The sequence below is a fragment of the Barbus barbus genome (assembly GCF_936440315.1).
Source record: "Barbus barbus genome assembly, chromosome: 33".
In the NCBI taxonomy this organism is placed as follows: Eukaryota; Metazoa; Chordata; class Actinopteri; order Cypriniformes; family Cyprinidae; genus Barbus; species Barbus barbus.
In genome coordinates, this window is record NC_136761.1 from 4,510,454 (window position 1) to 4,522,404 (window position 11,951).

Here is an 11,951-nt window from a genome sequence, read left to right on the forward strand (position 1 = left end):
GAGAAAAAAGAGGCAGGTGAAAAAAATTAAGTATTGATCAAATTAACAGTTTTAGCAATCTGTTTAAGATGGGTGGGGGCAAAGGAGATGGAACAATTAAATTCCCCAGACGATATAATGTCTGGGGATAACTCTCAACCTCCGGAGGAATATCTACCCATGAACGACTCAAATGGTATGGCCTTGCAAAACTAAAAAAGAACAACAGCCTGTTTGAAGACCATGCTAATAACATGGCATACAAAAGCTACAACATAGGGTTTGCAAAAAATTTCTAAATGCTGGAGTTCAGAGCATATTCATTAAGTCAGTGAAGAAAATGTGAGGGCCTTCTGGTTGCTCATTGTCACAAGTCTGTTTACAAGTACTGTCAAATCATAATTACAATAAAGCATATTATACAATATACAACATAATATACAAACAGACAACAAAACATGAGTCTTTTGGAGTAAAGGTCATCACACACTGCCTCCGAAACTTTCGTCCGTCATAAAAAACTCGGATAAGGTTTGATTTTCTGCATTTTCACATCCGTAGCATGCATTTTGATAGGAAAACATGAGGACTACGAAAAAACGGACTCAGTGTGCAATGGCCACATTGCTGAGGCCAAACATATTAATATTTATACTTTATATATACATGCATTTACATGACATATTAAAACGTCTTTATGATATTCTGTTCTCTGAATATAACTTGGTTCTTTCCTTCAAGTCTAATATGCAGGGTAGGGAGTTTGTTCAAATCCAATGGTGATTGCCTTGTAAGACGTTCATCTTTATTTTTTCAGACACGCAATCTAAATTCACAAAGCAGCTGGCTGCAACCAAGACTCACAACCCAGATGTGTCTGACCTTAGTGGCAGACAGATAAAACATATTAGGTTATTATTTTTCCGCCCCATAAAATAATAAGTAAAAGCCAGCAATTAGTGATGAGCCATAAATCTAAATATTCTGATGTATATTTCAAACATGAATTGTTGCCACCATCTATATGCATCTCCAGAGATCCTTTATTTGGATGAGCTATACAATACTTCCCATTTTAAAAATTTTCCTTATCATTGTTCCGAAGAGAGGGCATCACAAAGGGGCTACGGAACGATTTGTGTTCTGCATGGTGGTTTTATGCATCACCTGCTTGATTTCAATTTACATGTATGTCCTAGGTTATGTTTATATTCATTTGGCTGAGGTAGTTAAATCAATGGAGTACAGTGTAACCTTCCCCGCCAAGACAAGTGACACATTATGATGCATTAAAATGGACCCTTGTGGCACTGGGCAAAGGTAAATAAAAGGCTTGTTTTCCATTTGTGTAATTTGTTTTGACCTGAGCTCTTCAGAATCAGAGGAGCAGCATAAGCTATGCTATTTTTTTTTCTGCTCATTTTATCTGCTAAACCACATCGGTATTGCCACTGCCATCATTTTTTATTTTATAAGGGAGATTGTTTAGTTAGGATTTCACATTTTTGGAAGATATGTAGAATAAGATAACATATAAGAAATGCATACAGATACAAATATTTTAAAAAAATGTAATGTATATCTTAAATCCATGGTAAACAAACAGATATATTTCAAATGATGATATACATCAAAAGTTTTCAAATCACAGTCTGTTCTATGAACATTCAGGCACATTTGTCACACTAGAAACAGCATTATCACAGTGTTGTCTCTTCTAGCCATTTCTGAAATGGCCATTTCTCAAAAAAATAAAATAAATAAATAAATAAAACATTTTTCTAAACAATAATATATTTTCAGATGGGATGGCTTTCCTTCAATGTATAATGCCTTTAACAAAAATCCCAGATCTCTGTTGTAAAAGGTCTATCTCCCTGGCTGGCTGAACTGCTTTAATTCCCAGACACCTTATAGTGATGGCTTCAATTTCCAGGGCTTTTGATAAAATCATGCAGTCTCTCGTGTATTGGGATTGAGCACCCCGCTATGGATGCCGTTTAATGAAGTGTCAAAGTTTCAGTGCCTAGTGTTTGACATAACCTCATTCAGTGCACTTGTGATGAATGTGAACCTGGCAATCATAAAATATATAGCATAATTGTATTAATATGACTTAAAATACTACCCATTTGTACCATCCGATTGTGCTGTCTTTTGCCTTCCATACGTAAGCTGCTGACAATACAAGTTATAAATGTTTCATTATTGTTCCTCTTTAGATTCAATTCTAATTCACCCCATGTTGTACTAATTTATTAAAATAAACAATATTACAGATATTATATAGATATACAATATTAAAGATACTAGATACTAAATAACTTATTATAGAGATATAGAGGTTTAATTTCATTAGGATCACTAGAATTTCTCAAAAGATCATCGCAAACTGTACTCATTCAGTGAGACTATTACAGACACGTGCGCTATGACTTGATTTAAAGTTACGATGAAATGGATGTAGCGTTAGATCTTTTCTTTGTGACATACGTCCATCGGGGGCATGTCCAAAAGATTGGCATGGGGTAGCTCCCCCACCAGCTCCCCTTGAAAATATGATTGTCCCCCATCAACACCATTGGGTTAGAGTACTGTCAATTTACTTAATGCTCAATGTCATTAAATCAGAGCACTGTCACCACATCTCTCTTCATGGAATGTGCAAGCTTTATTATATTATTTAAATATTGCCCTGAGTCATTTTTTAGTCTGACTACCTTTGTGTGACTGATCAATTTATTATATATAACTTCGGCAGACTACTGAATAGCTATGACTTTCCTGTGTTATTCAGCAGTGGTGTCACATATCATGTTTTTTTCAATCATCATTGTATTGAATTGCCTCATATATTTTAAAACGTTTTAAAACAAACAGAACTCATCATTAAACTAAGCGTATAAATAATATCTTAAAATATTTTTTTTATTGGGAGCTATCAAGTGACATTGGTATTTAATACAGTTTATCTAAGTAGCTGCTATACTGTCATACAATCTCATTCATTTAGATGCTATCAAAATTTAAATTTACATTTACATGTTCATATAAATAACATTATCTTCACCAAATGCATATTTTTGACCTCTGGTTCTATGGTCTTTGGTTCTTGGTTCCACCCCATTTTAAAAATTCAGAAATCGCCTCTGAAATCCGGGTGTAGCGGATTATCAGAAAATAAACAAAATAGTCAAACAAAATTGTTCACAATAAGACATGCATGTACAAAGTAGACACAGTCAATTTTTTTATTACATGCCAACTTGGGTTAACTGTCACTGAAAAACTGGATTACACATCCAACATTGTGGAAAGCAGAATTCACCATACAGACAAACCTGTTTGCAAATCATCATATATTATTTATAGATGATTGCTCACAGTTATGTGATCACTTTACCATGCTTACATGTGCTTACATGTTTAGCGTATAATTTAAACAATAGGATAACAGGATAAATGATCTCTAATTTGCCTCTGTGAAAATGAAATTTAAGCCATATTATTTTGAATACTATTTGCGGCATAGGACCACTTTCCTTGTTGAGATCTTCCATCAAAAGTATAATTTTATTATTGATCCTTCATGTTAAAATATATTCACAAATCTGCTTTCTAATCAGCCATTATCAAACAATCATTTGATAACATTTCCGAATTAAATCCCATTATTCAGTATTCAGGTTGTGAATCTATAAATGGTTCAAAAAGTATCAGTTTGGATGTCCTGGTGGGCAGTTTTTGTTCAAGTAAAGGAAACTATATTAAGAATAAATGTAACAATATTTTATATTCCCAATATTCACGTTCTTTATCTTTTTTTAAGATTGTTCTAAGGATAAAACTTGAGACGAATATGAATTAATTTATTGCAATGTTTCAGATATTAAGCATGACAACAGAACACTACATATAATAGGCTACATGTGTTGAGAAGAAGTGACACCATTGATCAATATTGTAAAAATAATTGTTCATGATTATGCTTGATATAGCTTTTTGCTAAATTTGACATTCAGTAACAACAACAAGCTATAGGAGTGTTTAGAGAAGCCTGAAAGGAATAAACTTTACTTGGAAACTTCTGTTTGGTGCTGCTATAGTCGTGCAGAAATTGACACTTTTCAGAATTTGTTGAAACATTAACCAATATAACATTAAAATGCAATTCATGAATGCTGGTTCAATACTACATTGCGGTGCATGTTGTACATATTACACCTATCAACGCCCATTAGCCTTGACTGTATTATCAATATAGTATGGGCTCTCTTATATTATTGCTTAAAATACATTATGTACTGCATTTCATATTAAGCAGCCATACCAGTATTTTTTCATGTTTTCATAAATGATAACATTATAGCATTATAAAGAAAGCACCATTCTTTACACTCATTGAGTGTCTGGCCATCAGAGAAAAACACATGATTTCATCTGACAGCTCAAAAGAATCACTTTCCTGTTCTAAAACTCCCTCAAGCAGGCTGATATCTGCTTGTTTATTTTGTAGCTGGTAGATGACCATTGTGTGAGCCCCTTTTGTGGTGGAGGTGCTAAAGGATATCTCACAGGTCACATCATTCGAGGGAGGTTGATGACTCGGTTAGATCTCCATCACCCTCCACTCAAGTGGAGAATATGTCCCTAGCAGAAGTACACTGTTTAGATGGTGATGGGATAGGGAACAGGTGACAGGCCGCTGACAGCCATTTCCTAGGGAGAAGCCTCTATTAGTCCCCTGTTACCTCTTAACTTATGTTTGCATTGCTACAGTCTGGTATAAGTAATGGTACTGTCAGTCAATGCACAACTATGTCAATGCATATCATCATGTAACATAACCAGAGCTGGTAAGATTCCCTTATACATGCGGTGTATCAGAGAAAGAAGCATCGCTCCATTTGGCCTTTAGATAAAACGTCTGCATAGTGCACACTTTGCTCACTACTTCTGTTCTGAAGCACAAGGCAGATGGAACTTTGCAAAAGTAGATTTGTTGATATATCTTTTCATTCTACCTTTAAAGTCAACATGAAATGGCACACAAACCATTTTAGTCCTTTTTCAAGCAGAACAGGACATTCATCAAGAAAAAAATGACTTGACTGGGTCATGAAAATTGGCCACTCCATACCAGAATGGAGGCAGGGTATTGAGTTTGTTGAAATTATTTATTTATTATTATTTATTTATTTATTTTACACCCAATCTCAAGAGAAAACATAACTATTTTAAAAGCTAGCGATTTTGTATGCATTTGCACAATATAATTTGTACAAATATACAATTTTTATACAAAAAAGGCGACCATGAGGGTCCACCTCTAAACTTGTAAGGTTGTAAGAATTCATATGAATTAGTCAAAAATTTGTGAAAACATAAAATAGTGATAGTTACAAACTGCCATGAGATTGAGTTGAGCAAAAGCAAACAGCACTAATGAAACAATCCCTCCTGTACTATTTTTCTTCGCTTTAATAGTCAGTTAGCACAAGAAACTCTTCTTTGTGGCATTAGGTGTTTCAAGAGATGTCTGACACAGTGATCACCACAATTCTCTAAGACAGAGCCGAAAAATCCTGACAACTTCATAAAGTGCTGAGGTGAAGAGGTTATTTACTTAGTGCACTGGTCGGCTGTAATTTAAAACAACTAGCCCTTACATTTCTGTCCGCTTTTTCCCCCAACCTTCATGGGTTTCCCTGAGCGAAAGTTTTCAGCAGAACATTACACACTAGAGCAGGCAGCAGATTGTGTGAGATTACGACAACATCCCGGAGCAGCTTCGGCTCTGTAATATCTCCATGTTTGCAGTCATGGCCTGTCACCCCAGCTGACCAGTGGGGACGCCCGGTGGGTCACGCCCATGCCTCAATCAACTTCAAGTGTTATTAAATAGTGACCTCCATGAAGAAAAGTACAATGTAATGATAGCTTAAACAAACACAATTTATCATCCACCTCACGCTGACATTACTTTACTCTACCAAACCCAGCCAAGCAGGCACAGTGCAATTGGCTGTGTGGCCAGTCTCTGACCCAAAAAGAGGCTCCCACAATCCTCTGCCCACAGTTCAGCTGTGTCTATTTACTCAGATGGAAACAAGGATTTAGACAAATATTTGGCATATTTGCTATATAAATATACTATTTAAATATTATACACTATATATATATGTTTTAAAGCTTTTCCAAAAAGTAATAGTAAATAGTGATTAGAAACATTGGTGAATGCAAAACAGAAGTGTTACTAAATTACTTATTGCTATAGCAGTAAGATCTCATGAAAAAACTGATTTCTCAGAGGTCTTGCTCTCTTTTACAGCTCCAGACACTTCCAAGTGATAAGCATGGAGTTCCTAATTGTTTGTCATTTAATTATCAACTTTGTCTCAGATAATATCTTATTATCATATTAAGCATATTGAATGTATTTATGATAATATAGTAATCTGAATAATTTTAAATCATCTTGGAAGTTTGCTGGGGCCTTTTAAAGTGGGATCCAGGGCCCTGATTAAGAATCACTGACCTACATACATAGGAATCTACTAGCACAGAGACAACATACCATTCTGCCTTCCATAATAGCGTAAAGCAAAAAATTTATAAAAATAAAATTATTTCCACTATTTCCAAGACTGCTCTGTTAATAACACAAACTTTTGCTACTTTCACTGTGTAGCTGGAGTTTTATAACTTTACAACCATAATCATTACAGCTATAAAAAGTTTGCTTTATCAGTTAACCAATAAAGGCATTGTATTGGTCAGACCCATCAAACAGGTCATTCGGGAAATTATGTGCCAAGTGGATTTTTATGAGTGTATTTTCCAATGTAGTATACGCTGCGGGTCAATGCTAAGCTGAAGTTGCTTGACACTTCATCTATGGTACTATGATTTTTTATAAACACTATTGACTTGGCCTTTATTGATTTGTGTGAATGTTTCACACAAATCATTTTGCACCAAATCAATAAAGAAATCTTGCGGAAAATTTATATTAAAAGACCTTTGTTTGCCTAAGTGAGTTTCAGACAGGCACACTGAATGCTTTGCTGATTAATTGAATTAGTTTAAATTTGGGAATGGCAAGCCTATTAAACAATGCATTCTTAAATCATGCACTGCCATGTATGATTGAAATGAGATTTTCAACACAATAAGATGCTGCTAAATAAATCATATATGCATTTTACACAGTCAGAGAAAGGAACATAACTCTTATGAAGCAACGTCTTTCACTCTTTACGTTCCACACTTACTGATGGGTATTCGCCTGCAGTGGTGCCAATTGCTTCTTGCTTATAAGAACATTTGAGGCTTCATACAAATTTACACAAACATTACAAAAAATGGATCTGCACAGACAGTACTGGGGAAATTAAGTCACCTTTACTACAGTTGTCGATTTGGCTAAAATGTGTAATAATCAAGCAACATGATAATTTGTGCATCATAATTTAATTTTCAGAGTCTAAAAAACAGTGTTTTTGAGGGGGGATTATATATTTGTCTAACTATAATTTCAAAATTTGCACTAATTCTGTTTAGTGTAGTAGTTCCCAAACATAATTTTAGGTAAAATATTTCTGTATTACGTCTATAATTATGACAAAGCTGCTTTTTTATAAACATAAACAATAGTTATTTAGAGAGGGAAATTTTTTTTTTAAGTTATTACTTTTTAATCTTCTTATTTTATAAATATCTAACATTAACTGTATAAATAATAATATATTCAAGTCATCCTGCAGCTCCCTTGGAAGTCTTCTGAGGTCCCCTAGTTAATAACACACTTTACACACCTTTAAGGTAATCGTAAAATTGTGGCATAAATGGCAACAAAATTTTTATTTTTAAATCCCAGTGTCATCACTATTTTATATGGCACACAATCTTAAAAGTACTTAGTCAAAACTCTATTGTTAAAAATGTGTAATTTTGTGTGAAATGTCTTTGATTCAGTCATGTCGAGGAAATGTCTCACTTTAGTGAACTGAAGGACTGCTGAAGGATGGCACTTTTGTTTTTTATGACTATCAGTTGATCATTGCTGTTTAATTATGTCAGGTGGATTTTGGAGTAGATAACATGCTGTTATCTCCCAGTGAAAGGGCTAGAAAGGATATCAGAAAGATAAGTCCTATTCCAGCACACACAGCTGCTGTTCAAATATTGTAATGTTCTTTTATCTTTCAAAATATTTAATCTTCTGCCAAACTGATGCAGAAGAACAGTCAAAGAAAGCATGAAAAAATGTTTTGATAACTGTCTATGTCTATTTTTGTGTGCCTATAACCACAGGTGCACTTACTCTTCAAACAGATAAAGCCAACGATGAAATAAGGGGTGGGGGTAGAGGAGAGGCTCATAGCAATAATAATAGCCCAAAGGGATTAAAAGATCAGATGAGTCAAGAGGTGTGCTAAACACCATAAAATGCAGAAATGATTAGGCTAGATATACCTCATGCAGCACTCCACACATAAATGAGAGCTACAGTATAATATGATATTCAGGACAGGGTCATTCGATGTTCTGCCGTGCCTTTTGAACTCCATGGATTTACACAAATATGCAATTGACAGCTAGCTGAAATTAATGTGTATATATATATATAATACAAGTGTGTGTGTGTGTGTGTGTGTGTGTGCGTGCGTGTGCGTGTATGTATATGTATACATATGAAGAGTTTATTTGCAAAAACAGATAACTCCGGGGTTTTTTTCAAAACTCATGTTTTTTATTATGTTATCATGTTTTTATTGTGTTAGTAGCTAGTATTTTTTTTTTTTTTTGTTATTTTTTACCTAATCAAATAACCCAAATGCAGTTTGACTGAGATTAATTGGAATGCACAATAAAAAAACAAGATTTTTGAAAATTGTTAAAAACGTAGTTATCTGTTTTTGCAAATTAACTCTTCATATATATATTCATACCGATTTCTGTAATTTTAAGGGGGAATGAAAGTGACACTATCAGCTAACAACACAAAACCTCACAGAATTCATCCATTCTTTTGCTGACACTTACTAATGATTAAGTACGGTTGTTTTTCCTCCAAAATGATGTTACTTACTGGAAGTTGATGTTATGAAGAAACTGGATTTTGTTTATAAAAGTCAAACAGGAAGGATAGGCAAGTTAAAGGAAAAAAATACAAATGGATCCGTTGAAAAAATTTAATTAGAAAAAATTATTCATAAAATATTCTAAAGAAGAAAACAGCAAAGACTTTTTCTTATTTTCTCACTTAAGAATAAGGCTAAGAATACTTTGTATTTGCTAAAACATTTCTTAATAATGCTCTTATCCTTTTAAGCCTGTTCTAAAGACAAAGAAGAATTTATATTAAAGAAATTATATTAAGAATTATATTAAAATAAACTGAGATAAACTATTACAATGCTTTCTCATCTTAAAAGTGTTTAGCTTTATATAATATATTATATAATTACATAAATTATATATAAATATTGAATAAAATATTTTAAAATATATAAAATAAATAAATACATGCATACATAATACATACATACACATTTCTTGTCATTAAATGTACTGCATAGTAGTAATGACAATGGATACACTTAGAGCTGCTAAAATTACACCATTATTATAAAACTGGAACAGTTACAATAACAAACATTTCCATTACTTACCTTCAAAATTTTCCAGTCAAGTGTTATATTTACAGCCTGTGATTACAAATCTGTCAGAATCTGCCCATTCTGAAAATAAACAATGTTTGTTAGTGTCTCAAACTTAAAAGTCTAATAAAAATACAGTCTAATCATTATACAATAACAAATATCAATATCAAACAAATATCAATATAAAAAATAACAATCAAAAAATAATCAACTCACAATCCATTAAAATTCAATACTAAAAAAGCCATGGAAAACAAATACATCTTAAAATGAGATTTAAGAATTAGGATGGATTAAGTGTGCAGGTTTAAAGCAACCAAAGGAAATCTCAAATGATGACACAGTAAACAAACGATGCATCCACAAACATTTTCACTACATCCTGAGGGAGTAAATGGCGACAGAAGTACACATGAGCTATTGGAATGGGAAATCGGATGCTCCATTAGCAGCAGATTTATTCAATCAACTAGCTCACCTCTTAATTAAAGGAACTAATTATGCTATCGAAAGACTTCTTGGCTGGTGGCTCCAAAAGTGGGTTGGCTGGCACGCCATCCACCTCTTACCTCGCTGAAGGTGATGACCTTGTGATAACCCTTGTGTTCATCAGTCAAATTACTGTCCCCAGTAATGGTAGTGCCAAAGCACTGGAACACTGGGGCCAACTAATCTGTATTCAAATTACATGCCACCAAACAGTAAGGTGGGCCGTGCAGCCATAACTCAGCCACCATGCATGCTGGCCACAGCCCCCTCCCTGCCAATCAGATATTATCATACATTTCCCAGGTGTAGGACAGGCCTTCTGGGGAGCAAATGATATTGGGAAAATGCATCATAAGTCTCCCTCACAGCCTTAATGATCAATTTAAATTAATTACAAGTGAAGGGCTGCATGGGGCAGGTCAGTCTGTGCAGCACTCCTGCACAGGTAAAGCCACACAAAGAAACTGCTTAAATTGTTAGAATATGTTTCTGAATTTATTTAGATTGGTGCTTGCAAACATTGTTTATGGTGTAATATTGTTTAAGGGCCTGTGTTTGGGCTCACTCTTTTGGAGTAATATCTTCATCGTAATGCTTAATAAAAAAGTTAATGCACATTTAAATAGTTGTTATGTAAACCTTTAATGCATAGTAATATATATATATTAATGATCTGTTCTACTATTCCGCGATGACTAATTAGCCAGCATGAAAATTAAATGAAAGTCTTTTCTGATCGGAAAAGGTTTCATTTTCATTTGCTGCCATATTTCATCTACATGAGGCTCAAGCAAACAACGATGAGAAACCAAGCAAAAAGAAACACCTCATTAACAAAAAATTATTATTATCGTCGTAAGTAAATTTCCATAAACAGCGTGAACTTACGTAAGAACGTCGGTATTTCTTATTCCATTTCACGATCATTCATATCCTTTTTTCGTTAATGAACACTGAGTATAAACACTTTAATGAGGGAACAATAGGACGTTTGTATTAAACAACCTGCATTTATTACAAGAAATTATTTTAATAATCAACCCCCCGACACCGTTACAACTGGCGTGTTTAATTCATGATGTTTTGTCACCACCTTTCGGTTATACGAGATATAACCACGTCATAAAAGCTCTAGGATAAAAATGTAGACTGAACCTTAAATTCATTTTAACAAATGCTTTATATATGTTATCAGACGTCCGTGACATTCTGTGGCGATCGCCTACTCTTTTAACCATTTTATAATCCCCTATTCCTCAAATACACCATAAACAACTTTACATTTCACAGGTAAATAATGAACAGATTCTATTACCAAGTTCACTGCCTGGCCAAAAAAAAGTCGCCATTTGGATGTAAATATTCAAATACTGAAGAGTTTAGGACTGGATCATTATTGCAATAATATGTTTCTGGCATGTTATAGGTTTTGCAAAAAATATTTTAACCCTAAATGATGCAGTGTGTAGCTTTTTACTTCTTAAACAACCATGTTGGATGACATAGTATACAAGGACATATTCCAGGATGATAATGCCTAGATTCACCAACCTCGATTTGTGAAACAGTGGAACATGAGGAATCTTTTTCTTGTTTGACTTGGCCACCAGAGTCCTGAGCTTAACTCTATTAAAAGTCTTTAGGATGTGCTGGAGACAACTTTACAGGGTGGTTCGACCCTCCCATTGTCAATACAAGATCTTGGCCAAAAATGAATGAATCTCTTGATGGAAATAAATGCTGTGATGTTGCATGTTGATGATGTCAAAACAATGCCACAATGAATGCATAATACAATCAAAGCTAAAGTCAAAG